The 18,750-nt window shown below is 62.6% G+C and overlaps 35 non-coding genes across 35 annotated transcripts; all 35 read right to left on the bottom strand.

Annotated features, from left to right (window-relative positions):
- Nucleotides 1-124: 124 nt before the first annotated feature.
- Nucleotides 125-243, bottom strand: LOC138115998 (5S ribosomal RNA). Its single transcript, XR_011153897.1, has one exon. It is a non-coding gene; the product is annotated as a 5S ribosomal RNA (ribosomal RNA).
- Nucleotides 244-601: 358 nt separating this feature from the next.
- LOC138115997 (5S ribosomal RNA) lies at nt 602-720 on the bottom strand. The gene has a single exon (XR_011153896.1). It is a non-coding gene; the product is annotated as a 5S ribosomal RNA (ribosomal RNA).
- Nucleotides 721-1,078: 358 nt separating this feature from the next.
- On the bottom strand, nt 1,079-1,197 carry LOC138115995 (5S ribosomal RNA). Its single transcript, XR_011153894.1, has one exon. It is a non-coding gene; the product is annotated as a 5S ribosomal RNA (ribosomal RNA).
- A 358-nt stretch (nt 1,198-1,555) lies between these two features.
- LOC138115994 (5S ribosomal RNA) lies at nt 1,556-1,674 on the bottom strand. Its single transcript, XR_011153893.1, has one exon. It is a non-coding gene; the product is annotated as a 5S ribosomal RNA (ribosomal RNA).
- A 643-nt stretch (nt 1,675-2,317) lies between these two features.
- LOC138115993 (5S ribosomal RNA) lies at nt 2,318-2,436 on the bottom strand. The gene has a single exon (XR_011153892.1). It is a non-coding gene; the product is annotated as a 5S ribosomal RNA (ribosomal RNA).
- Nucleotides 2,437-2,794: 358 nt separating this feature from the next.
- On the bottom strand, nt 2,795-2,913 carry LOC138115992 (5S ribosomal RNA). The gene has a single exon (XR_011153891.1). It is a non-coding gene; the product is annotated as a 5S ribosomal RNA (ribosomal RNA).
- Nucleotides 2,914-3,333: 420 nt separating this feature from the next.
- On the bottom strand, nt 3,334-3,452 carry LOC138115991 (5S ribosomal RNA). The gene has a single exon (XR_011153890.1). It is a non-coding gene; the product is annotated as a 5S ribosomal RNA (ribosomal RNA).
- Nucleotides 3,453-4,057: 605 nt separating this feature from the next.
- On the bottom strand, nt 4,058-4,176 carry LOC138115445 (5S ribosomal RNA). The gene has a single exon (XR_011153358.1). It is a non-coding gene; the product is annotated as a 5S ribosomal RNA (ribosomal RNA).
- A 358-nt stretch (nt 4,177-4,534) lies between these two features.
- Nucleotides 4,535-4,653, bottom strand: LOC138115990 (5S ribosomal RNA). Its single transcript, XR_011153889.1, has one exon. It is a non-coding gene; the product is annotated as a 5S ribosomal RNA (ribosomal RNA).
- Nucleotides 4,654-5,011: 358 nt separating this feature from the next.
- On the bottom strand, nt 5,012-5,130 carry LOC138115453 (5S ribosomal RNA). Its single transcript, XR_011153366.1, has one exon. It is a non-coding gene; the product is annotated as a 5S ribosomal RNA (ribosomal RNA).
- Nucleotides 5,131-5,487: 357 nt separating this feature from the next.
- LOC138115989 (5S ribosomal RNA) lies at nt 5,488-5,606 on the bottom strand. The gene has a single exon (XR_011153888.1). It is a non-coding gene; the product is annotated as a 5S ribosomal RNA (ribosomal RNA).
- A 358-nt stretch (nt 5,607-5,964) lies between these two features.
- On the bottom strand, nt 5,965-6,083 carry LOC138115504 (5S ribosomal RNA). Its single transcript, XR_011153416.1, has one exon. It is a non-coding gene; the product is annotated as a 5S ribosomal RNA (ribosomal RNA).
- A 358-nt stretch (nt 6,084-6,441) lies between these two features.
- Nucleotides 6,442-6,560, bottom strand: LOC138115987 (5S ribosomal RNA). The gene has a single exon (XR_011153887.1). It is a non-coding gene; the product is annotated as a 5S ribosomal RNA (ribosomal RNA).
- A 643-nt stretch (nt 6,561-7,203) lies between these two features.
- LOC138115986 (5S ribosomal RNA) lies at nt 7,204-7,322 on the bottom strand. Its single transcript, XR_011153886.1, has one exon. It is a non-coding gene; the product is annotated as a 5S ribosomal RNA (ribosomal RNA).
- Nucleotides 7,323-7,680: 358 nt separating this feature from the next.
- On the bottom strand, nt 7,681-7,799 carry LOC138115985 (5S ribosomal RNA). The gene has a single exon (XR_011153885.1). It is a non-coding gene; the product is annotated as a 5S ribosomal RNA (ribosomal RNA).
- Nucleotides 7,800-8,442: 643 nt separating this feature from the next.
- LOC138115983 (5S ribosomal RNA) lies at nt 8,443-8,561 on the bottom strand. The gene has a single exon (XR_011153883.1). It is a non-coding gene; the product is annotated as a 5S ribosomal RNA (ribosomal RNA).
- A 358-nt stretch (nt 8,562-8,919) lies between these two features.
- LOC138115516 (5S ribosomal RNA) lies at nt 8,920-9,038 on the bottom strand. The gene has a single exon (XR_011153427.1). It is a non-coding gene; the product is annotated as a 5S ribosomal RNA (ribosomal RNA).
- A 358-nt stretch (nt 9,039-9,396) lies between these two features.
- On the bottom strand, nt 9,397-9,515 carry LOC138115982 (5S ribosomal RNA). The gene has a single exon (XR_011153882.1). It is a non-coding gene; the product is annotated as a 5S ribosomal RNA (ribosomal RNA).
- Nucleotides 9,516-9,986: 471 nt separating this feature from the next.
- LOC138115981 (5S ribosomal RNA) lies at nt 9,987-10,105 on the bottom strand. The gene has a single exon (XR_011153881.1). It is a non-coding gene; the product is annotated as a 5S ribosomal RNA (ribosomal RNA).
- A 358-nt stretch (nt 10,106-10,463) lies between these two features.
- Nucleotides 10,464-10,582, bottom strand: LOC138115413 (5S ribosomal RNA). The gene has a single exon (XR_011153327.1). It is a non-coding gene; the product is annotated as a 5S ribosomal RNA (ribosomal RNA).
- A 358-nt stretch (nt 10,583-10,940) lies between these two features.
- LOC138115980 (5S ribosomal RNA) lies at nt 10,941-11,059 on the bottom strand. The gene has a single exon (XR_011153880.1). It is a non-coding gene; the product is annotated as a 5S ribosomal RNA (ribosomal RNA).
- Nucleotides 11,060-11,417: 358 nt separating this feature from the next.
- Nucleotides 11,418-11,536, bottom strand: LOC138115372 (5S ribosomal RNA). Its single transcript, XR_011153286.1, has one exon. It is a non-coding gene; the product is annotated as a 5S ribosomal RNA (ribosomal RNA).
- Nucleotides 11,537-12,179: 643 nt separating this feature from the next.
- On the bottom strand, nt 12,180-12,298 carry LOC138115443 (5S ribosomal RNA). Its single transcript, XR_011153356.1, has one exon. It is a non-coding gene; the product is annotated as a 5S ribosomal RNA (ribosomal RNA).
- A 358-nt stretch (nt 12,299-12,656) lies between these two features.
- Nucleotides 12,657-12,775, bottom strand: LOC138115979 (5S ribosomal RNA). Its single transcript, XR_011153879.1, has one exon. It is a non-coding gene; the product is annotated as a 5S ribosomal RNA (ribosomal RNA).
- A 358-nt stretch (nt 12,776-13,133) lies between these two features.
- Nucleotides 13,134-13,252, bottom strand: LOC138115268 (5S ribosomal RNA). The gene has a single exon (XR_011153182.1). It is a non-coding gene; the product is annotated as a 5S ribosomal RNA (ribosomal RNA).
- Nucleotides 13,253-13,610: 358 nt separating this feature from the next.
- Nucleotides 13,611-13,729, bottom strand: LOC138115352 (5S ribosomal RNA). The gene has a single exon (XR_011153266.1). It is a non-coding gene; the product is annotated as a 5S ribosomal RNA (ribosomal RNA).
- Nucleotides 13,730-14,087: 358 nt separating this feature from the next.
- On the bottom strand, nt 14,088-14,206 carry LOC138115978 (5S ribosomal RNA). Its single transcript, XR_011153878.1, has one exon. It is a non-coding gene; the product is annotated as a 5S ribosomal RNA (ribosomal RNA).
- A 471-nt stretch (nt 14,207-14,677) lies between these two features.
- LOC138115977 (5S ribosomal RNA) lies at nt 14,678-14,796 on the bottom strand. Its single transcript, XR_011153877.1, has one exon. It is a non-coding gene; the product is annotated as a 5S ribosomal RNA (ribosomal RNA).
- Nucleotides 14,797-15,154: 358 nt separating this feature from the next.
- LOC138115412 (5S ribosomal RNA) lies at nt 15,155-15,273 on the bottom strand. Its single transcript, XR_011153326.1, has one exon. It is a non-coding gene; the product is annotated as a 5S ribosomal RNA (ribosomal RNA).
- A 358-nt stretch (nt 15,274-15,631) lies between these two features.
- On the bottom strand, nt 15,632-15,750 carry LOC138115976 (5S ribosomal RNA). The gene has a single exon (XR_011153876.1). It is a non-coding gene; the product is annotated as a 5S ribosomal RNA (ribosomal RNA).
- Nucleotides 15,751-16,108: 358 nt separating this feature from the next.
- On the bottom strand, nt 16,109-16,227 carry LOC138115975 (5S ribosomal RNA). The gene has a single exon (XR_011153875.1). It is a non-coding gene; the product is annotated as a 5S ribosomal RNA (ribosomal RNA).
- Nucleotides 16,228-16,585: 358 nt separating this feature from the next.
- LOC138115974 (5S ribosomal RNA) lies at nt 16,586-16,704 on the bottom strand. The gene has a single exon (XR_011153874.1). It is a non-coding gene; the product is annotated as a 5S ribosomal RNA (ribosomal RNA).
- A 358-nt stretch (nt 16,705-17,062) lies between these two features.
- On the bottom strand, nt 17,063-17,181 carry LOC138115972 (5S ribosomal RNA). The gene has a single exon (XR_011153872.1). It is a non-coding gene; the product is annotated as a 5S ribosomal RNA (ribosomal RNA).
- A 358-nt stretch (nt 17,182-17,539) lies between these two features.
- LOC138115971 (5S ribosomal RNA) lies at nt 17,540-17,658 on the bottom strand. The gene has a single exon (XR_011153871.1). It is a non-coding gene; the product is annotated as a 5S ribosomal RNA (ribosomal RNA).
- A 643-nt stretch (nt 17,659-18,301) lies between these two features.
- On the bottom strand, nt 18,302-18,420 carry LOC138115970 (5S ribosomal RNA). The gene has a single exon (XR_011153870.1). It is a non-coding gene; the product is annotated as a 5S ribosomal RNA (ribosomal RNA).
- Nucleotides 18,421-18,750: the final 330 nt, after the last annotated feature.

The raw sequence follows: 18,750 nt of genomic DNA, 5'->3' as shown, positions 1-18,750 counted from the left end.
GCCAGATCCAGAGCCACGCAAGCCATGCAAGCCCCATGAGCCACCCTCGCCCTTGTGCTCCTTGGCACCGCTGCCCAAGCAAAACAAGGCACCTCTGGCCCAGAGCCCAGGACCCAGCAAAAGAAGCCTACAGCACCCGGTATTCCCAGGCGGTCTCCCATCCAAGTACTAACCGGGCCCGACCCTGCTTAGCTTCCGAGATCAGACGAGATCGGGCGTTCTCAGGGTGGTATGGCCGTAGGCACCCCTCAGCCCCACAGCAGCGCTCTCCAGCACACACCAGCGCCTTCCTGCCCTGCCCCAATGCCCCCCGCACCCGGCACACGGCCGCCAGCGCCACTGTCGGCAACAACCCAACCTGCAGCCAGACCGAACACCACACAAGCCACTCAAGCTTTTCCAGCCACGCCAACTATGTGAGGACTAACAGTCATGGCCACCAGCTCTGCCCTGCCCTCGGCAGCAACAGAACCTGCAGCCGGACCCAGAGCCACGCAAGCCATGCAAGCCCCATGAGCCACCCTCGCCCTTGAGCTCCTTGGCACCGCTGCCCAAGCAAAACAAGGCACCTCTGGCCCAGAGCCCAGGACCCAGCAAAAGAAGCCTACAGCACCCGGTATTCCCAGGCGGTCTCCCATCCAAGTACTAACCGGGCCCGACCCTGCTTAGCTTCCGAGATCAGACGAGATCGGGCGTTCTCAGGGTGGTATGGCCGTAGGCACCCCTCAGCCCCACAGCAGCGCTCTCCAGCACACACCAGCGCCTTCCTGCCCTGCCCCAATGCCCCCCGCACCCGGCACACGGCCGCCAGCGCCACTGTCGGCAACAACCCAACCTGCAGCCAGACCCAGAGCCATACAAGCCACTCAAGCTTTTCCAGCCACGCCAACTATGCGAGGACTAACAGTCATGGCCACCAGCTCTGCCCTGACCTCGGAAACAACAGAACCTGCAGCCGGACCCAGAGCCACGCAAGCCATGCAAGCCCCATGAGCCACCCTCGCCCTTGAGCTCCTTGGCACCGCTGCCCAAGCAAAACAAGGCACCTCTGGCCCAGAGCCCAGGACCCAGCAAAAGAAGCCTACAGCACCCGGTATTCCCAGGCGGTCTCCCATCCAAGTACTAACCGGGCCCGACCCTGCTTAGCTTCCGAGATCAGACGAGATCGGGCGTTCTCAGGGTGGTATGGCCGTAGGCACCCCTCAGCCCCACAGCAGCGCTCTCCAGCACACACCAGCGCCTTCCTGCCCTGCCCCAATGCCCCCCGCACCCGGCACACGGCCGCCAGCGCCACTGTCGGCAACAACCCAACCTGCAGCCAGACCCAGAGCCATACAAGCCACTCAAGCTTTTCCCGCCACGCCAACTATGCGAGGACTAACAGTCATGGCCACCAGCTCTTCCCTGCCCTCGGAAACAAGGGAACCTGCAGCCAGATCCAGAGCCACGCAAGCCATGCAAGCCCCATGAGCCACCCTCCCCCTTGTGCTCCTTGGCACCGCTGCCCAAGCAAAACAAGGCACCTCTGGCCCAGAGCCCAGGACCCAGCAAAAGAAGCCTACAGCACCCGGTATTCCCAGGCGGTCTCCCATCCAAGTACTAACCGGGCCCGACCCTGCTTAGCTTCCGAGATCAGACGAGATCGGGCGTTCTCAGGGTGGTATGGCCGTAGGCACCCCTCAGCCCCACAGCAGCGCTCTCCAGCACACACCAGCGCCTTCCTGCCCTGCCCCAATGCCCCCCGCACCCGGCACACGGCCGCCAGCGCCACTGTCGGCAACAACCCAACCAGCAGCCAGACCGAACACCACACAAGCCACTCAAGCTTTTCCAGCCACGCCAACTATGTGAGGACTAACAGTCATGGCCACCAGCTCTGCCCTGCCCTCGGCAACAACAGAACCTGCAGCCGGACCAGGAGCCACACAAGCCACATAAGCCACGCCGGCCACACAAGCTTCATGAGCATCAGCAGTCATGGCCACCAACTCTGGCCTCCGCAACAATGGAACCTGCAGCCAGATCCAGAGCCATACAAGCCACTCAAGCTTTTCCAGCCACGCCAACTATGCGAGGACTAACAGTCATGGCCACCAGCTCTGCCCTGCCCTCGGCAACAACGGAACCTGCAGCCAGGAACAAGGCACCTTGTTCAAAAGACCCAGAACCAGACAAGCCACACAAGCCACCGCAGCCATGCAATCCCTCTGAGCCGCGCGAGCAACGGCCACTGTTGGCCTCGCCCTTGTGCCCCTTGGAATGGCTGCCCAAGCAAAACAAGGCACCTCTGGCCCAGAGCCCAGGACCCAGCAAAAGAAGCCTACAGCACCCGGTATTCCCAGGCGGTCTCCCATCCAAGTACTAACCGGGCCCGACCCTGCTTAGCTTCCGAGATCAGACGAGATCGGGCGTTCTCAGGGTGGTATGGCCGTAGGCACCCCTCAGCCCCACAGCAGCGCTCTCCAGCACACACCAGCGCCTTCCTGCCCTGCCCCAATGCCCCCCGCACCCGGCACACGGCCGCCAGCGCCACTGTCGGCAACAACCCAACCTGCAGCCAGACCCAGAGCCATACAAGCCACTCAAGCTTTTCCCGCCACGCCAACTATGTGAGGACTAACAGTCATGGCCACCAGCTCTGCCCTGCCCTCGGAAACAAGGGAACCTGCAGCCAGATCCAGAGCCACGCAAGCCATGCAAGCCCCATGAGCCACCCTCGCCCTTGTGCCCCTTGGAATGGCTGCCCAAGCAAAACAAAGCACCTCTGGCCCAGAGCCCAGGACCCAGCAAAAGAAGCCTACAGCACCCGGTATTCCCAGGCGGTCTCCCATCCAAGTACTAACCGGGCCCGACCCTGCTTAGCTTCCGAGATCAGACGAGATCGGGCGTTCTCAGGGTGGTATGGCCGTAGGCACCCCTCAGCCCCACAGCAGCGCTCTCCAGCACACACCAGCGCCTTCCTGCCCTGCCCCAATGCCCCCCGCACCCGGCACACGGCCGCCAGCGCCACTGTCGGCAGCAACCCAACCTGCAGCCAGACCGAACACCACACAAGCCACTCAAGCTTTTCCAGCCACGCCAACTATGCGAGGACTAACAGTCATGGCCACCAGCTCTGCCCTGCCCTCAGCAACAACAGAACCTGCAGCCAGGAACAAGGCACCTTGTTCCAAAGACCCAGAACAAGACAAGCCACACAAGCCACCGCAGCCATGCAATCCCTCTGAGCCACGCGAGCCACGGCCACTGTTGGCCTCGCCCTTGTGCCCCTTGGAATGGCTGCCCAAGCAAAACAAGGCACCTCTGGCCCAGAGCCCAGGACCCAGCAAAAGAAGCCTACAGCACCCGGTATTCCCAGGCGGTCTCCCATCCAAGTACTAACCGGGCCCGACCCTGCTTAGCTTCCGAGATCAGACGAGATCGGGCGTTCTCAGGGTGGTATGGCCGTAGGCACCCCTCAGCCCCACAGCAGCGCTCTCCAGCACACACCAGCGCCTTCCTGCCCTGCCCCAATGCCCCCCGCACCCGGCACACGGCCGCCAGCGCCACTGTCGGCAACAACCCAACCTGCAGCCAGACCCAGAGCCATACAAGCCACTCAAGCTTTTCCAGCCACGCCAACTATGCGAGGACTAACAGTCATGGCCACCAGCTCTGCCCTGCCCTTGGCAAAAACGGAACCTGCAGCCAGATCCAGAGCCACACAAGCCACATAAGCCACGCAAGCTTCATGAGCATCAACAGTCATGGCCACCAGCTCTGCCCTCCGCAACAATGGAACCTGCAGCCAGATCCAGAGCCACACAAGCCACACAAGGCACATCACCAGTCATGGCCACCATCTCCGCCCTCGGCAACAATGGAACCTGCAGCCAGGAACAAGGCACCTTGTTCCAAAGACCCAGAACCAGACAAGCCACACAAGCCACCGCAGCCATGCAATCCCTCTGAGCCACGCGAGCCACGGCCACTGTTGGCCTCGCCCTTGTGCCCCTTGGAATGGCTGCCCAAGCAAAACAAGGCACCTCTGGCCCAGAGCCCAGGACCCAGCAAAAGAAGCCTACAGCACCCGGTATTCCCAGGCGGTCTCCCATCCAAATACTAACCGGGCCCGACCCTGCTTAGCTTCCGAGATCAGACGAGATCGGGCGTTCTCAGGGTGGTATGGCCGTAGGCACCCCTCAGCCCCACAGCAGCGCTCTCCAGCACACACCAGCGCCTTCCTGCCCTGCCCCAATGCCCCCCGCTCCCGGCACACGGCCGCCAGCGCCACTGTCGGCAACAACCCAACCTGCAGCCAGACCGAGCACCACACAAGCCACTCAAGCTTTTCCAGCCACGCCAACTATGCGAGGACTAACAGTCATGGCCACCAGCTCTGCCCTGCCCTCGGCAACAACAGAACCTGCAGCCGGACCCAGAGCCACGCAAGCCATGCAAGCCCCATGAGCCACCCTCGCCCTTTAGCTCCTTGGCACCGCTGCCCAAGCAAAACAAGGCACCTCTGGCCCAGAGCCCAGGACCCAGCAAAAGAAGCCTACAGCACCCGGTATTCCCAGGCGGTCTCCCATCCAAGTACTAACCGGGCCCGACCCTGCTTAGCTTCCGAGATCAGACGAGATCGGGCGTTCTCAGGGTGGTATGGCCGTAGGCACCCCTCAGCCCCACAGCAGCGCTCTCCAGCACACACCAGCGCCTTCCTGCCCTGCCCCAATGCCCCCTGCACCTGGCACACGGCCGCCAGCGCCACTGTCGGCAACAACCCAACCTGCAGCCAGACCCAGAGCCATACAAGCCACTCAAGCTTTTCCAGCCACGCCAACTATGTGAGGACTAACAGTCATGGCCACCAGCTCTGCCCTGCCCTCGGCAACAACAGAACCTGCAGCCGGACCCAGAGCCACACAAGCCATGCAAGCCCCATGAGCCACCCTCGCCCTTGTGCTCCTTGGCACCGCTGCCCAAGCAAAACAAGGCACCTCTGGCCCAGAGCCCAGGACCCAGCAAAAGAAGCCTACAGCACCCGGTATTCCCAGGCGGTCTCCCATCCAAGTACTAACCGGGCCCGACCCTGCTTAGCTTCCGAGATCAGACGAGATCGGGCGTTCTCGGGGTGGTATGGCCGTAGGCACCCCTCAGCCCCACAGCAGCGCTCTCCAGCACACACCAGCGCCTTCCTGCCCTGCCCCAATGCCCCCTGCACCCGGCACACGGCCGCCAGCGCCACTGTCGGCAACAACCCAACCTGCAGCCAGACCCAGAGCCATACAAGCCACTCAAGCTTTTCCCGCCACGCCAACTATGCGAGGACTAACAGTCATGGCCACCAGCTCTTCCCTGCCCTCGGAAACAAGGGAACCTGCAGCCAGATCCAGAGCCACGCAAGCCATGCAAGCCCCATGAGCCACCCTCCCCTTGTGCTCCTTGGCACCGCTGCCCAAGCAAAACAAGGCACCTCTGGCCCAGAGCCCAGGACCCAGCAAAAGAAGCCTACAGCACCCGGTATTCCCAGGCGGTCTCCCATCCAAGTACTAACCGGGCCCGACCCTGCTTAGCTTCCGAGATCAGACGAGATCGGGCGTTCTCAGGGTGGTATGGCCGTAGGCACCCCTCAGCCCCACAGCAGCGCTCTCCAGCACACACCAGCGCCTTCCTGCCCTGCCCCAATGCCCCCCGCACCCGGCACACGGCCGCCAGCGCCACTGTCGGCAACAACCCAACCTGTCGCCAGACCGAACACCACACAAGCCACTCAAGCTTTTCCAGCCACGCCAACTATGCGAGGACTAACAGTCATGGCCACCAGCTCTTCCCTGCCCTCGGAAACAAGGGAACCTGCAGCCAGATCCAGAGCCACGCAAGCCATGCAAGCCCCATGAGCCACCCTCCCCCTTGTGCTCCTTGGCACCGCTGCCCAAGCAAAACAAGGCACCTCTGGCCCAGAGCCCAGGGCCCAGCAAAAGAAGCCTACAGCACCCAGTATTCCCAGGCGGTCTCCCATCCAAGTACAAACCAGGCCCGACCCTGCTTAGCTTCCGAGATCAGACGAGATCGGGCGTTCTCAGGGTGGTATGGCCGTAGGCACCCCTCAGCCCCACAGCAGCGCTCTCCAGCACACACCAGCGCCTTCCTGCCCTGCCCCAATGCCCCCTGCACCCGGCACACGGCCGCCAGCGCCACTGTCGGCAACAACCCAACCTGCAGCCAGACCGAGCACCACACAAGCCACTCAAGCTTTTCCAGCCACGCCAACTATGCGAGGACTAACAGTCATGGCCACCAGCTCTGCCCTGCCCTCGGCAACAACAGAACCTGCAGCCGGACCCAGAGCCACGCAAGCCATGCAAGCCCCATGAGCCACCCTCGCCCTTGAGCTCCTTGGCACCGCTGCCCAAGCAAAACAAGGCACCTCTGGCCCAGAGCCCAGGACCCAGCAAAAGAAGCCTACAGCACCCGGTATTCCCAGGCGGTCTCCCATCCAAGTACTAACCGGGCCCGACCCTGCTTAGCTTCCGAGATCAGACGAGATCGGGCGTTCTCAGGGTGGTATGGCCGTAGGCACCCCTCAGCCCCACAGCAGCGCTCTCCAGCACACACCAGCGCCTTCCTGCCCTGCCCCAATGCCCCCCGCACCCGGCACACGGCCGCCAGCGCCACTGTCGGCAACAACCCAACCTGCAGCCAGACCCAGAGCCATACAAGCCACTCAAGCTTTTCCCGCCACGCCAACTATGTGAGGACTAACAGTCATGGCCACCAGCTCTTCCCTGCCCTCGGAAACAACGGAACCTGCAGCCGGACCCAGAGCCACACAAGCCACATAAGCCACGCCGGCCACGCAAGCTTCATGAGCATCAACAGTCATGGCCACCAGCTCTGCCCTCCGCAACAATGGAACCTGCAGCCAGATCCAGAGCCATACAAGCCACTCAAGCTTTTCCAGCCACGCCAACTATGCGAGGACTAACAGTCATGGCCACCAGCTCTGCCCTGCCCTCGGCAACAACGGAACCTGCAGCCAGGAACAAGGCACCTTGTTCCAAAGACCCAGAACCAGACAAGCCACACAAGCCACCGCAGCCATGCAATCCCTCTGAGCCACGCGAGCCACGGCCACTGTTGGCCTCACCCTTGTGCCCCTTGGAATGGCTGCCCAAGCAAAACAAGGCACCTCTGGCCCAGAGCCCAGGACCCAGCAAAAGAAGCCTACAGCACCCGGTATTCCCAGGCGGTCTCCCATCCAAGTACTAACCGGGCCCGACCCTGCTTAGCTTCCGAGATCAGACGAGATCGGGCGTTCTCAGGGTGGTATGGCCGTAGGCACGCCTCAGCCCCACAGCAGCGCTCTCCAGCACACACCAGCGCCTTCCTGCCCTGCCCCAATGCCCCCTGCACCCGGCACACGGCCGCCAGCGCCACTGTCGGCAACAACCCAACCTGCAGCCAGACCCAGAGCCATACAAGCCACTCAAGCTTTTCCAGCCACGCCAACTATGTGAGGACTAACAGTCATGGCCACCAGCTCTGCCCTGCCCTCGGCAACAACAGAACCTGCAGCCGGACCCAGAGCCACACAAGCCATGCAAGCCCCATGAGCCACCCTCGCCCTTGAGCTCCTTGGCACCGCTGCCCAAGCAAAACAAGGCACCTCTGGCCCAGAGCCCAGGACCCAGCAAAAGAAGCCTACAGCACCCGGTATTCCCAGGCGGTCTCCCATCCAAGTACTAACCGGGCCCGACCCTGCTTAGCTTCCGAGATCAGACGAGATCGGGCGTTCTCAGGGTGGTATGGCCGTAGGCACCCCTCAGCCCCACAGCAGCGCTCTCCAGCACACACCAGCGCCTTCCTGCCCTGCCCCAATGCTCCTCGCACCCGGCACACGGCCGCCAGCGCCACTGTCGGCAACAACCCAACCTGCAGCCAGACCCAGAGCCATACAAGCCACTCGAGCTTTTCCAGCCACGCCAACTATGTGAGGACTAACAGTCATGGCCACCAGCTCTGCCCTGCCCTCGGCAACAACAGAACCTGCAGTCGGACCCAGAGCCACACAAGCCACATAAGCCACGCCGGCCACACAAGCTTCATGAGCATCAACAGTCATGGCCACCAGCTCTGCCCTCCGCAACAATGGAACCTGCAGCCAGATCCAGAGCCATACAAGCCACTCAAGCTTTTCCAGCCACGCCAACTATGCGAGGACTAACAGTCATGGCCACCAGCTCTGCCCTGCCCTCGGCAACAACGGAACCTGCAGCCAGGAACAAGGCACCTTGTTCCAAAGACCCAGAACCAGACAAGCCACACAAGCCACCGCAGCCATGCAATCCCTCTGAGCCACGCGAGCCACGGCCACTGTTGGCCTCGCCCTTGTGCCCCTTGGAATGGCTGCCCAAGCAAAACAAGGCACCTCTGGCCCAGAGCCCAGGACCCAGCAAAAGAAGCCTACAGCACCCGGTATTCCCAGGCGGTCTCCCATCCAAGTACTAACCGGGCCCGACCCTGCTTAGCTTCCGAGATCAGACGAGATCGGGCGTTCTCAGGGTGGTATGGCCGTAGGCACCCCTCAGCCCCACAGCAGCGCTCTCCAGCACACACCAGCGCCTTCCTGCCCTGCCCCAATGCCCCCTGCACCCGGCACACGGCCGCCAGCGCCACTGTCGGCAACAACCCAACCTGCAGCCAGACCCAGAGCCATACAAGCCACTCAAGCTTTTCCCGCCACGCCAACTATGCGAGGACTAACAGTCATGGCCACCAGCTCTTCCCTGCCCTCGGAAACAAGGGAACCTGCAGCCAGATCCAGAGCCACGCAAGCCATGCAAGCCCCATGAGCCACCCTCGCCCTTGTGCTCCTTGGCACCGCTGCCCAAGCAAAACAAGGCACCTCTGGCCCAGAGCCCAGGGCCCAGCAAAAGAAGCCTACAGCACCCAGTATTCCCAGGCGGTCTCCCATCCAAGTACAAACCGGGCCCGACCCTGCTTAGCTTCCGAGATCAGACGAGATCGGGCGTTCTCAGGGTGGTATGGCCGTAGGCACCCCTCAGCCCCACAGCAGCGCTCTCCAGCACACACCAGCGCCTTCCTGCCCTGCCCCAATGCCCCCTGCACCCGGCACACGGCCGCCAGCACCACTGTCGGCAACAACCCAACCTGCAGCCAGACCGAGCACCACACAAGCCACTCAAGCTTTTCCAGCCACGCCAACTATGCGAGGACTAACAGTCATGGCCACCAGCTCTGCCCTGCCCTCGGCAACAACAGAACCTGCAGCCGGACCCAGAGCCACGCAAGCCATGCAAGCCCCATGAGCCACCCTCGCCCTTGAGCTCCTTGGCACCGCTGCCCAAGCAAAACAAGGCACCTCTGGCCCAGAGCCCAGGACCCAGCAAAAGAAGCCTACAGCACCCGGTATTCCCAGGCGGTCTCCCATCCAAGTACTAACCGGGCCCGACCCTGCTTAGCTTCCGAGATCAGACGAGATCGGGCGTTCTCAGGGTGGTATGGCCGTAGGCACCCCTCAGCCCCACAGCAGCGCTCTCCAGCACACACCAGCGCCTTCCTGCCCTGCCCCAATGCCCCCTGCACCCGGCACACGGCCGCCAGCGCCACTGTCGGCAACAACCCAACCTGCAGCCAGACCCAGAGCCATACAAGCCACTCAAGCTTTTCCAGCCACGCCAACTATGTGAGGACTAACAGTCATGGCCACCAGCTCTGCCCTGCCCTCAGCAACAACCCAACCTGCAGCCGGACCCAGAGCCATACAAGCCACTCAAGCTTTTCCAGCCACGCCAACTATGCGAGGACTAACAGTCATGGCCACCAGCTCTTCCCTGCCCTCGGAAACAAGGGAACCTCAGCCAGATCCAGAGCCACGCAAGCCATGCAAGCCCCATGAGCCACCCTCGCCCTTGTGCCCCTTGGAATGGCTGCCCAAGCAAAACAAGGCACCTCTGGCCCAGAGCCCAGGACCCAGCAAAAGAAGCCTACAGCACCCGGTATTCCCAGGCGGTCTCCCATCCAAGTACTAACCGGGCCCGACCCTGCTTAGCTTCCGAGATCAGACGAGATCGGGCGTTCTCAGGGTGGTATGGCCGTAGGCACCCCTCAGCCCCACAGCAGCCCTCTCCAGCACACACCAGCGCCTTCCTGCCCTGCCCCAATGCCCCCTGCACCCGGCACACGGCCGCCAGCGCCACTGTCGGCAACAACCCAACCTGCAGCCAGACCCAGAGCCATACAAGCCACTCAAGCTTTTCCCGCCACGCCAACTATGCGAGGACTAACAGTCATGGCCACCAGCTCTTCCCTGCCCTCGGAAACAAGGGAACCTGCAGCCAGATCCAGAGCCACGCAAGCCATGCAAGCCCCATGAGCCACCCTCGCCCTTGTGCTCCTTGGCACCGCTGCCCAAGCAAAACAAGGCACCTCTGGCCCAGAGCCCAGGACCCAGCAAAAGAAGCCTACAGCACCCAGTATTCCCAGGCGGTCTCCCATCCAAGTACTAACCGGGCCCGACCCTGCTTAGCTTCCGAGATCAGACGAGATCGGGCGTTCTCAGGGTGGTATGGCCGTAGGCACCCCTCAGCCCCACAGCAGCGCTCTCCAGCACACACCAGCGCCTTCCTGCCCTGCCCCAATGCCCCCCGCACCCGGCACACGGCCGCCAGCGCCACTGTCGGCAACAACCCAACCTGCAGCCAGACCGAGCACCACACAAGCCACTCAAGCTTTTCCAGCCACGCCAACTATGCGAGGACTAACAGTCATGGCCACCAGCTCTGCCCTGCCCTCGGCAACAACAGAACCTGCAGCCGGACCCAGAGCCACGCAAGCCATGCAAGCCCCATGAGCCACCCTCCCCCTTGTGCTCCTTGGCACCGCTGCCCAAGCAAAACAAGGCACCTCTGGCCCAGAGCCCAGGACCCAGCAAAAGAAGCCTACAGCACCCGGTATTCCCAGGCGGTCTCCCATCCAAGTACTAACCGGGCCCGACCCTGCTTAGCTTCCGAGATCAGACGAGATCGGGCGTTCTCAGGGTGGTATGGCCGTAGGCACCCCTCAGCCCCACAGCAGCGCTCTCCAGCACACACCAGCGCCTTCCTGCCCTGCCCCAATGCCCCCTGCACCTGGCACACGGCCGCCAGCGCCACTGTCGGCAACAACCCAACCTGCAGCCAGACCCAGAGCCATACAAGCCACTCAAGCTTTTCCAGCCACGCCAACTATGTGAGGACTAACAGTCATGGCCACCAGCTCTGCCCTGCCCTCGGCAACAACAGAACCTGCAGCCGGACCCAGAGCCACACAAGCCATGCAAGCCCCATGAGCCACCCTCGCCCTTGTGCTCCTTGGCACCGCTGCCCAAGCAAAACAAGGCACCTCTGGCCCAGAGCCCAGGACCCAGCAAAAGAAGCCTACAGCACCCGGTATTCCCAGGCGGTCTCCCATCCAAGTACTAACCGGGCCCGACCCTGCTTAGCTTCCGAGATCAGACGAGATCAGGCGTTCTCAGGGTGGTATGGCCGTAGGCACCCCTCAGCCCCACAGCAGCGCTCTCCAGCACACACCAGCGCCTTCCTGCCCTGCCCCAATGCTCCTCGCACCCGGCACACGGCCGCCAGCGCCACTGTCGGCAACAACCCAACCTGCAGCCAGACCCAGAGCCATACAAGCCACTCAAGCTTTTCCAGCCACGCCAACTATGTGAGGACTAACAGTCATGGCCACCAGCTCTGCCCTGCCCTCGGCAACAACAGAACCTGCAGTCGGACCCAGAGCCACACAAGCCACATAAGCCACGCCGGCCACACAAGCTTCATGAGCATCAACAGTCATGGCCACCAGCTCTGCCCTCCGCAACAATGGAACCTGCAGCCAGATCCAGAGCCATACAAGCCACTCAAGCTTTTCCAGCCACGCCAACTATGCGAGGACTAACAGTCATGGCCACCAGCTCTGCCCTGCCCTCGGCAACAACGGAACCTGCAGCCAGGAACAAGGCACCTTGTTCCAAAGACCCAGAACCAGACAAGCCACACAAGCCACCGCAGCCATGCAATCCCTCTGAGCCACGCGAGCCACGGCTACTGTTGGCCTCGCCCTTGTGCCCCTTGGAATGGCTGCCCAAGCAAAACAAGGCACCTCTGGCCCAGAGCCCAGGACCCAGCAAAAGAAGCCTACAGCACCCGGTATTCCCAGGCGGTCTCCCATCCAAATACTAACCGGGCCCGACCCTGCTTAGCTTCCGAGATCAGACGAGATCGGGCGTTCTCAGGGTGGTATGGCCGTAGGCACCCCTCAGCCCCACAGCAGCGCTCTCCAGCACACACCAGCGCCTTCCTGCCCTGCCCCAATGCCCCCTGCACCCGGCACACGGCCGCCAGCGCCACTGTCGGCAACAACCCAACCTGCAGCCAGACCCAGAGCCATACAAGCCACTCAAGCTTTTCCAGCCACGCCAACTATGTGAGGACTAACAGTCATGGCCACCAGCTCTGCCCTGCCCTCAGCAACAACAGAACCTGCAGCCGGACCCAGAGCCACACAAGCCATGCAAGCCCCATGAGCCACCCTCGCCCTTGTGCTCCTTGGCACCGCTGCCCAAGCAAAACAAGGCACCTCTGGCCCAGAGCCCAGGACCCAGCAAAAGAAGCCTACAGCACCCGGTATTCCCAGGCGGTCTCCCATCCAAGTACTAACCGGGCCCGACCCTGCTTAGCTTCCGAGATCAGACGAGATCGGGCGTTCTCAGGGTGGTATGGCCGTAGGCACCCCTCAGCCCCACAGCAGCGCTCTCCAGCACACACCAGCGCCTTCCTGCCCTGCCCCAATGCCCCCTGCACCCGGCACACGGCCGCCAGTGCCACTGTCGGCAACAACCCAACCTGCAGCCAGACCCAGAGCCATACAAGCCACTCAAGCTTTTCCCGCCACGCCAACTATGCGAGGACTAACAGTCATGGCCACCAGCTCTTCCCTGCCCTCGGAAACAAGGGAACCTGCAGCCAGATCCAGAGCCACGCAAGCCATGCAAGCCCCATGAGCCACCCTCCCCCTTGTGCTCCTTGGCACCGCTGCCCAAGCAAAACAAGGCACCTCTGGCCCAGAGCCCAGGACCCAGCAAAAGAAGCCTACAGCACCCGGTATTCCCAGGCGGTCTCCCATCAAAGTACTAACCGGGCCCGACCCTGCTTAGCTTCCGAGATCAGACGAGATCGGGCGTTCTCAGGGTGGTATGGCCGTAGGCACCCCTCAGCCCCACAGCAGCGCTCTCCAGCACACACCAGCGCCTTCCTGCCCTGCCCCAATGCCCCCTGCACCCGGCACACGGCCGCCAGCGCCACTGTCAGCAACAACCCAACCTGCAGCCAGACCCAGAGCCATACAAGCCACTCAAGCTTTTCCCGCCACGCCAACTATGTGAGGACTAACAGTCATGGCCACCAGCTCTTCCCTGCCCTCGGAAACAAGGGAACCTGCAGCCAGATCCAGAGCCACGCAAGCCATGCAAGCCCCATGAGCCACCCTCGCCCTTGTGCTCCTTGGCACCGCTGCCCAAGCAAAACAAGGCTCCTCTGGCCCAGAGCCCAGGACCCAGCAAAAGAAGCCTACAGCACCCGGTATTCCCAGGCGGTCTCCCATCCAAGTACAAACCGGGCCCGACCCTGCTTAGCTTCCGAGATCAGACGAGATCGGGCGTTCTCAGGGTGGTATGGCCGTAGGCACCCCTCAGCCCCACAGCAGCGCTCTCCAGCACACACCAGCGCCTTCCTGCCCTGCCCCAATGCCCCCCGCACCCGGCACACGGCCGCCAGCGCCACTGTCGGCAACAACCCAACCTGTCGCCAGACCGAACACCACACAAGCCACTCAAGCTTTTCCAGCCACGCCAACTATGCGAGGACTAACAGTCATGGCCACCAGCTCTTCCCTGCCCTCGGAAACAAGGGAACCTGCAGCCAGATCCAGAGCCACGCAAGCCATGCAAGCCCCATGAGCCACCCTCGCCCTTGAGCTCCTTGGCACCGCTGCCCAAGCAAAACAAGGCACCTCTGGCCCAGAGCCCAGGACCCAGCAAAAGAAGCCTACAGCACCCGGTATTCCCAGGCGGTCTCCCATCCAAGTACTAACCGGGCCCGACCCTGCTTAGCTTCCGAGATCAGACGAGATCGGGCGTTCTCAGGGTGGTATGGCCGTAGGCACCCCTCAGCCCCACAGCAGCGCTCTCCAGCACACACCAGCGCCTTCCTGCCCTGCCCCAATGCCCCCTGCACCCGGCACACGGCCGCCAGCGCCACTGTCGGCAACAACCCAACCTGCAGCCAGACCCAGAGCCATACAAGCCACTCAAGCTTTTCCAGCCACGCCAACTATGTGAGGACTAACAGTCATGGCCACCAGCTCTGCCCTGCCCTCAGCAACAACCCAACCTGCAGCCGGACCCAGAGCCATACAAGCCACTCAAGCTTTTCCAGCCACGCCAACTATGCGAGGACTAACAGTCATGGCCACCAGCTCTTCCCTGCCCTCGGAAACAAGGGAACCTCAGCCAGATCCAGAGCCACGCAAGCCATGCAAGCCCCATGAGCCACCCTCGCCCTTGTGCCCCTTGGAATGGCTGCCCAAGCAAAACAAGGCACCTCTGGCCCAGAGCCCAGGACCCAGCAAAAGAAGCCTACAGCACCCGGTATTCCCAGGCGGTCTCCCATCCAAGTACTAACCGGGCCCGACCCTGCTTAGCTTCCGAGATCAGACGAGATCGGGCGTTCTCAGGGTGGTATGGCCGTAGGCACCCCTCAGCCCCACAGCAGCCCTCTCCAGCACACACCAGCGCCTTCCTGCCCTGCCCCAATGCCCCCTGCACCCGGCACACGGCCGCCAGCGCCACTGTCGGCAACAACCCAACCTGCAGCCAGACCCAGAGCCATACAAGCCACTCAAGCTTTTCCCGCCACGCCAACTATGCGAGGACTAACAGTCATGGCCACCAGCTCTTCCCTGCCCTCGGAAACAAGGGAACCTGCAGCCAGATCCAGAGCCACGCAAGCCATGCAAGCCCCATGAGCCACCCTCGCCCTTGTGCTCCTTGGCACCGCTGCCCAAGCAAAACAAGGCACCTCTGGCCCAGAGCCCAGGACCCAGCAAAAGAAGCCTACAGCACCCAGTATTCCCAGGCGGTCTCCCATCCAAGTACTAACCGGGCCCGACCCTGCTTAGCTTCCGAGATCAGACGAGATCGGGCGTTCTCAGGGTGGTATGGCCGTAGGCACCCCTCAGCCCCACAGCAGCGCTCTCCAGCACACACCAGCGCCTTCCTGCCCTGCCCCAATGCCCCCCGCTCCCGGCACACGGCCGCCAGCGCCACTGTCGGCAACAACCCAACCTGCAGCCAGACCGAGCACCACACAAGCCACTCAAGCTTTTCCAGCCACGCCAACTATGCGAGGACTAACAGTCATGGCCACCAGCTCTGCCCTGCCCTCGGCAACAACAGAACCTGCAGCCGGACCCAGAGCCACGCAAGCCATGCAAGCCCCATGAGCCACCCTCCCCCTTGTGCTCCTTGGCACCGCTGCCCAAGCAAAACAAGGCACCTCTGGCCCAGAGCCCAGGACCCAGCAAAAGAAGCCTACAGCACCCGGTATTCCCAGGCGGTCTCCCATCCAAGTACTAACCGGGCCCGACCCTGCTTAGCTTCCGAGATCAGACGAGATCGGGCGTTCTCAGGGTGGTATGGCCGTAGGCACCCCTCAGCCCCACAGCAGCGCTCTCCAGCACACACCAGCGCCTTCCTGCCCTGCCCCAATGCCCCCCGCACCCGGCACACGGCCGCCAGCGCCACTGTCGGCAACAACCCAACCTGCAGCCAGACCCAGAGCCATACAAGCCACTCAAGCTTTTCCCGCCACGCCAACTATGCGAGGACTAACAGTCATGGCCACCAGCTCTTCCCTGCCCTCGGAAACAAGGGAACCTGCAGCCAGATCCAGAGCCACGCAAGCCATGCAAGCCCCATGAGCCACCCTCGCCCTTGTGCTCCTTGGCACCGCTGCCCAAGCAAAACAAGGCACCTCTGGCCCAGAGCCCAGGACCCAGCAAAAGAAGCCTACAGCACCCGGTATTCCCAGGCGGTCTCCCATCCAAGTACTAACCGGGCCCGACCCTGCTTAGCTTCCGAGATCAGACGAGATCGGGCGTTCTCAGGGTGGTATGGCCGTAGGCACCCCTCAGCCCCACAGCAGCGCTCTCCAGCACACACCAGCGCCTTCCTGCCCTGCCCCAATGCCCCCCGCACCCGGCACACGGCCGCCAGCGCCACTGTCGGCAACAACCCAACCTGCAGCCAGACCGAACACCACACAAGCCACTCAAGCTTTTCCAGCCACGCCAACTATGTGAGGACTAACAGTCATGGCCACCAGCTCTGCCCTGCCCTCGGCAGCAACAGAACCTGCAGCCGGACCCAGAGCCACGCAAGCCATGCAAGCCCCATGAGCCACCCTCGCCCTTGAGCTCCTTGGCACCGCTGCCCAAGCAAAACAAGGCACCTCTGGCCCAGAGCCCAGGACCCAGCAAAAGAAGCCTACAGCACCCGGTATTCCCAGGCGGTCTCCCATCCAAGTACTAACCGGGCCCGACCCTGCTTAGCTTCCGAGATCAGACGAGATCGGGCGTTCTCAGGGTGGTATGGCCGTAGGCACCCCTCAGCCCCACAGCAGCGCTCTCCAGCACACACCAGCGCCTTCCTGCCCTGCCCCAATGCCCCCCGCACCCGGCACACGGCCGCCAGCGCCACTGTCGGCAACAACCCAACCTGCAGCCAGACCCAGAGCCATACAAGCCACTCAAGCTTTTCCAGCCACGCCAACTATGCGAGGACTAACAGTCATGGCCACCAGCTCTGCCCTGACCTCGGAAACAACAGAACCTGCAGCCGGACCCAGAGCCACGCAAGCCATGCAAGCCCCATGAGCCACCCTCGCCCTTGAGCTCCTTGGCACCGCTGCCCAAGCAAAACAAGGCACCTCTGGCCCAGAGCCCAGGACCCAGCAAAAGAAGCCTACAGCACCCGGTATTCCCAGGCGGTCTCCCATCCAAGTACTAACCGGGCCCGACCCTGCTTAGCTTCCGAGATCAGACGAGATCGGGCGTTCTCAGGGTGGTATGGCCGTAGGCACCCCTCAGCCCCACAGCAGCGCTCTCCAGCACACACCAGCGCCTTCCTGCCCTGCCCCAATGCCCCCCGCACCCGGCACACGGCCGCCAGCGCCACTGTCGGCAACAACCCAACCTGCAGCCAGACCCAGAGCCATACAAGCCACTCAAGCTTTTCCCGCCACGCCAACTATGCGAGGACTAACAGTCATGGCCACCAGCTCTTCCCTGCCCTCGGAAACAAGGGAACCTGCAGCCAGATCCAGAGCCACGCAAGCCATGCAAGCCCCATGAGCCACCCTCCCCCTTGTGCTCCTTGGCACCGCTGCCCAAGCAAAACAAGGCACCTCTGGCCCAGAGCCCAGGACCCAGCAAAAGAAGCCTACAGCACCCGGTATTCCCAGGCGGTCTCCCATCCAAGTACTAACCGGGCCCGACCCTGCTTAGCTTCCGAGATCAGACGAGATCGGGCGTTCTCAGGGTGGTATGGCCGTAGGCACCCCTCAGCCCCACAGCAGCGCTCTCCAGCACACACCAGCGCCTTCCTGCCCTGCCCCAATGCCCCCCGCACCCGGCACACGGCCGCCAGCGCCACTGTCGGCAACAACCCAACCAGCAGCCAGACCGAACACCACACAAGCCACTCAAGCTTTTCCAGCCACGCCAACTATGTGAGGACTAACAGTCATGGCCACCAGCTCTGCCCTGCCCTCGGCAACAACAGAACCTGCAGCCGGACCAGGAGCCACACAAGCCACATAAGCCACGCCGGCCACACAAGCTTCATGAGCATCAGCAGTCATGGCCACCAACTCTGGCCTCCGCAACAATGGAACCTGCAGCCAGATCCAGAGCCATACAAGCCACTCAAGCTTTTCCAGCCACGCCAACTATGCGAGGACTAACAGTCATGGCCACCAGCTCTGCCCTGCCCTCGGCAACAACGGAACCTGCAGCCAGGAACAAGGCACCTTGTTCAAAAGACCCAGAACCAGACAAGCCACACAAGCCACCGCAGCCATGCAATCCCTCTGAGCCGCGCGAGCAACGGCCACTGTTGGCCTCGCCCTTGTGCCCCTTGGAATGGCTGCCCAAGCAAAACAAGGCACCTCTGGCCCAGAGCCCAGGACCCAGCAAAAGAAGCCTACAGCACCCGGTATTCCCAGGCGGTCTCCCATCCAAGTACTAACCGGGCCCGACCCTGCTTAGCTTCCGAGATCAGACGAGATCGGGCGTTCTCAGGGTGGTATGGCCGTAGGCACCCCTCAGCCCCACAGCAGCGCTCTCCAGCACACACCAGCGCCTTCCTGCCCTGCCCCAATGCCCCCCGCACCCGGCACACGGCCGCCAGCGCCACTGTCGGCAACAACCCAACCTGCAGCCAGACCCAGAGCCATACAAGCCACTCAAGCTTTTCCCGCCACGCCAACTATGTGAGGACTAACAGTCATGGCCACCAGCTCTGCCCTGCCCTCGGAAACAAGGGAACCTGCAGCCAGATCCAGAGCCACGCAAGCCATGCAAGCCCCATGAGCCACCCTCGCCCTTGTGCCCCTTGGAATGGCTGCCCAAGCAAAACAAAGCACCTCT

This window comes from Aphelocoma coerulescens, chromosome 9, assembly GCF_041296385.1.
Source record: "Aphelocoma coerulescens isolate FSJ_1873_10779 chromosome 9, UR_Acoe_1.0, whole genome shotgun sequence".
NCBI lineage: Eukaryota > Metazoa > Chordata > Aves > Passeriformes > Corvidae > Aphelocoma > Aphelocoma coerulescens.
The sequence above is the reverse complement of the archived record's forward strand: the minus strand, read 5'-3'. Positions and strand labels throughout refer to the sequence as shown.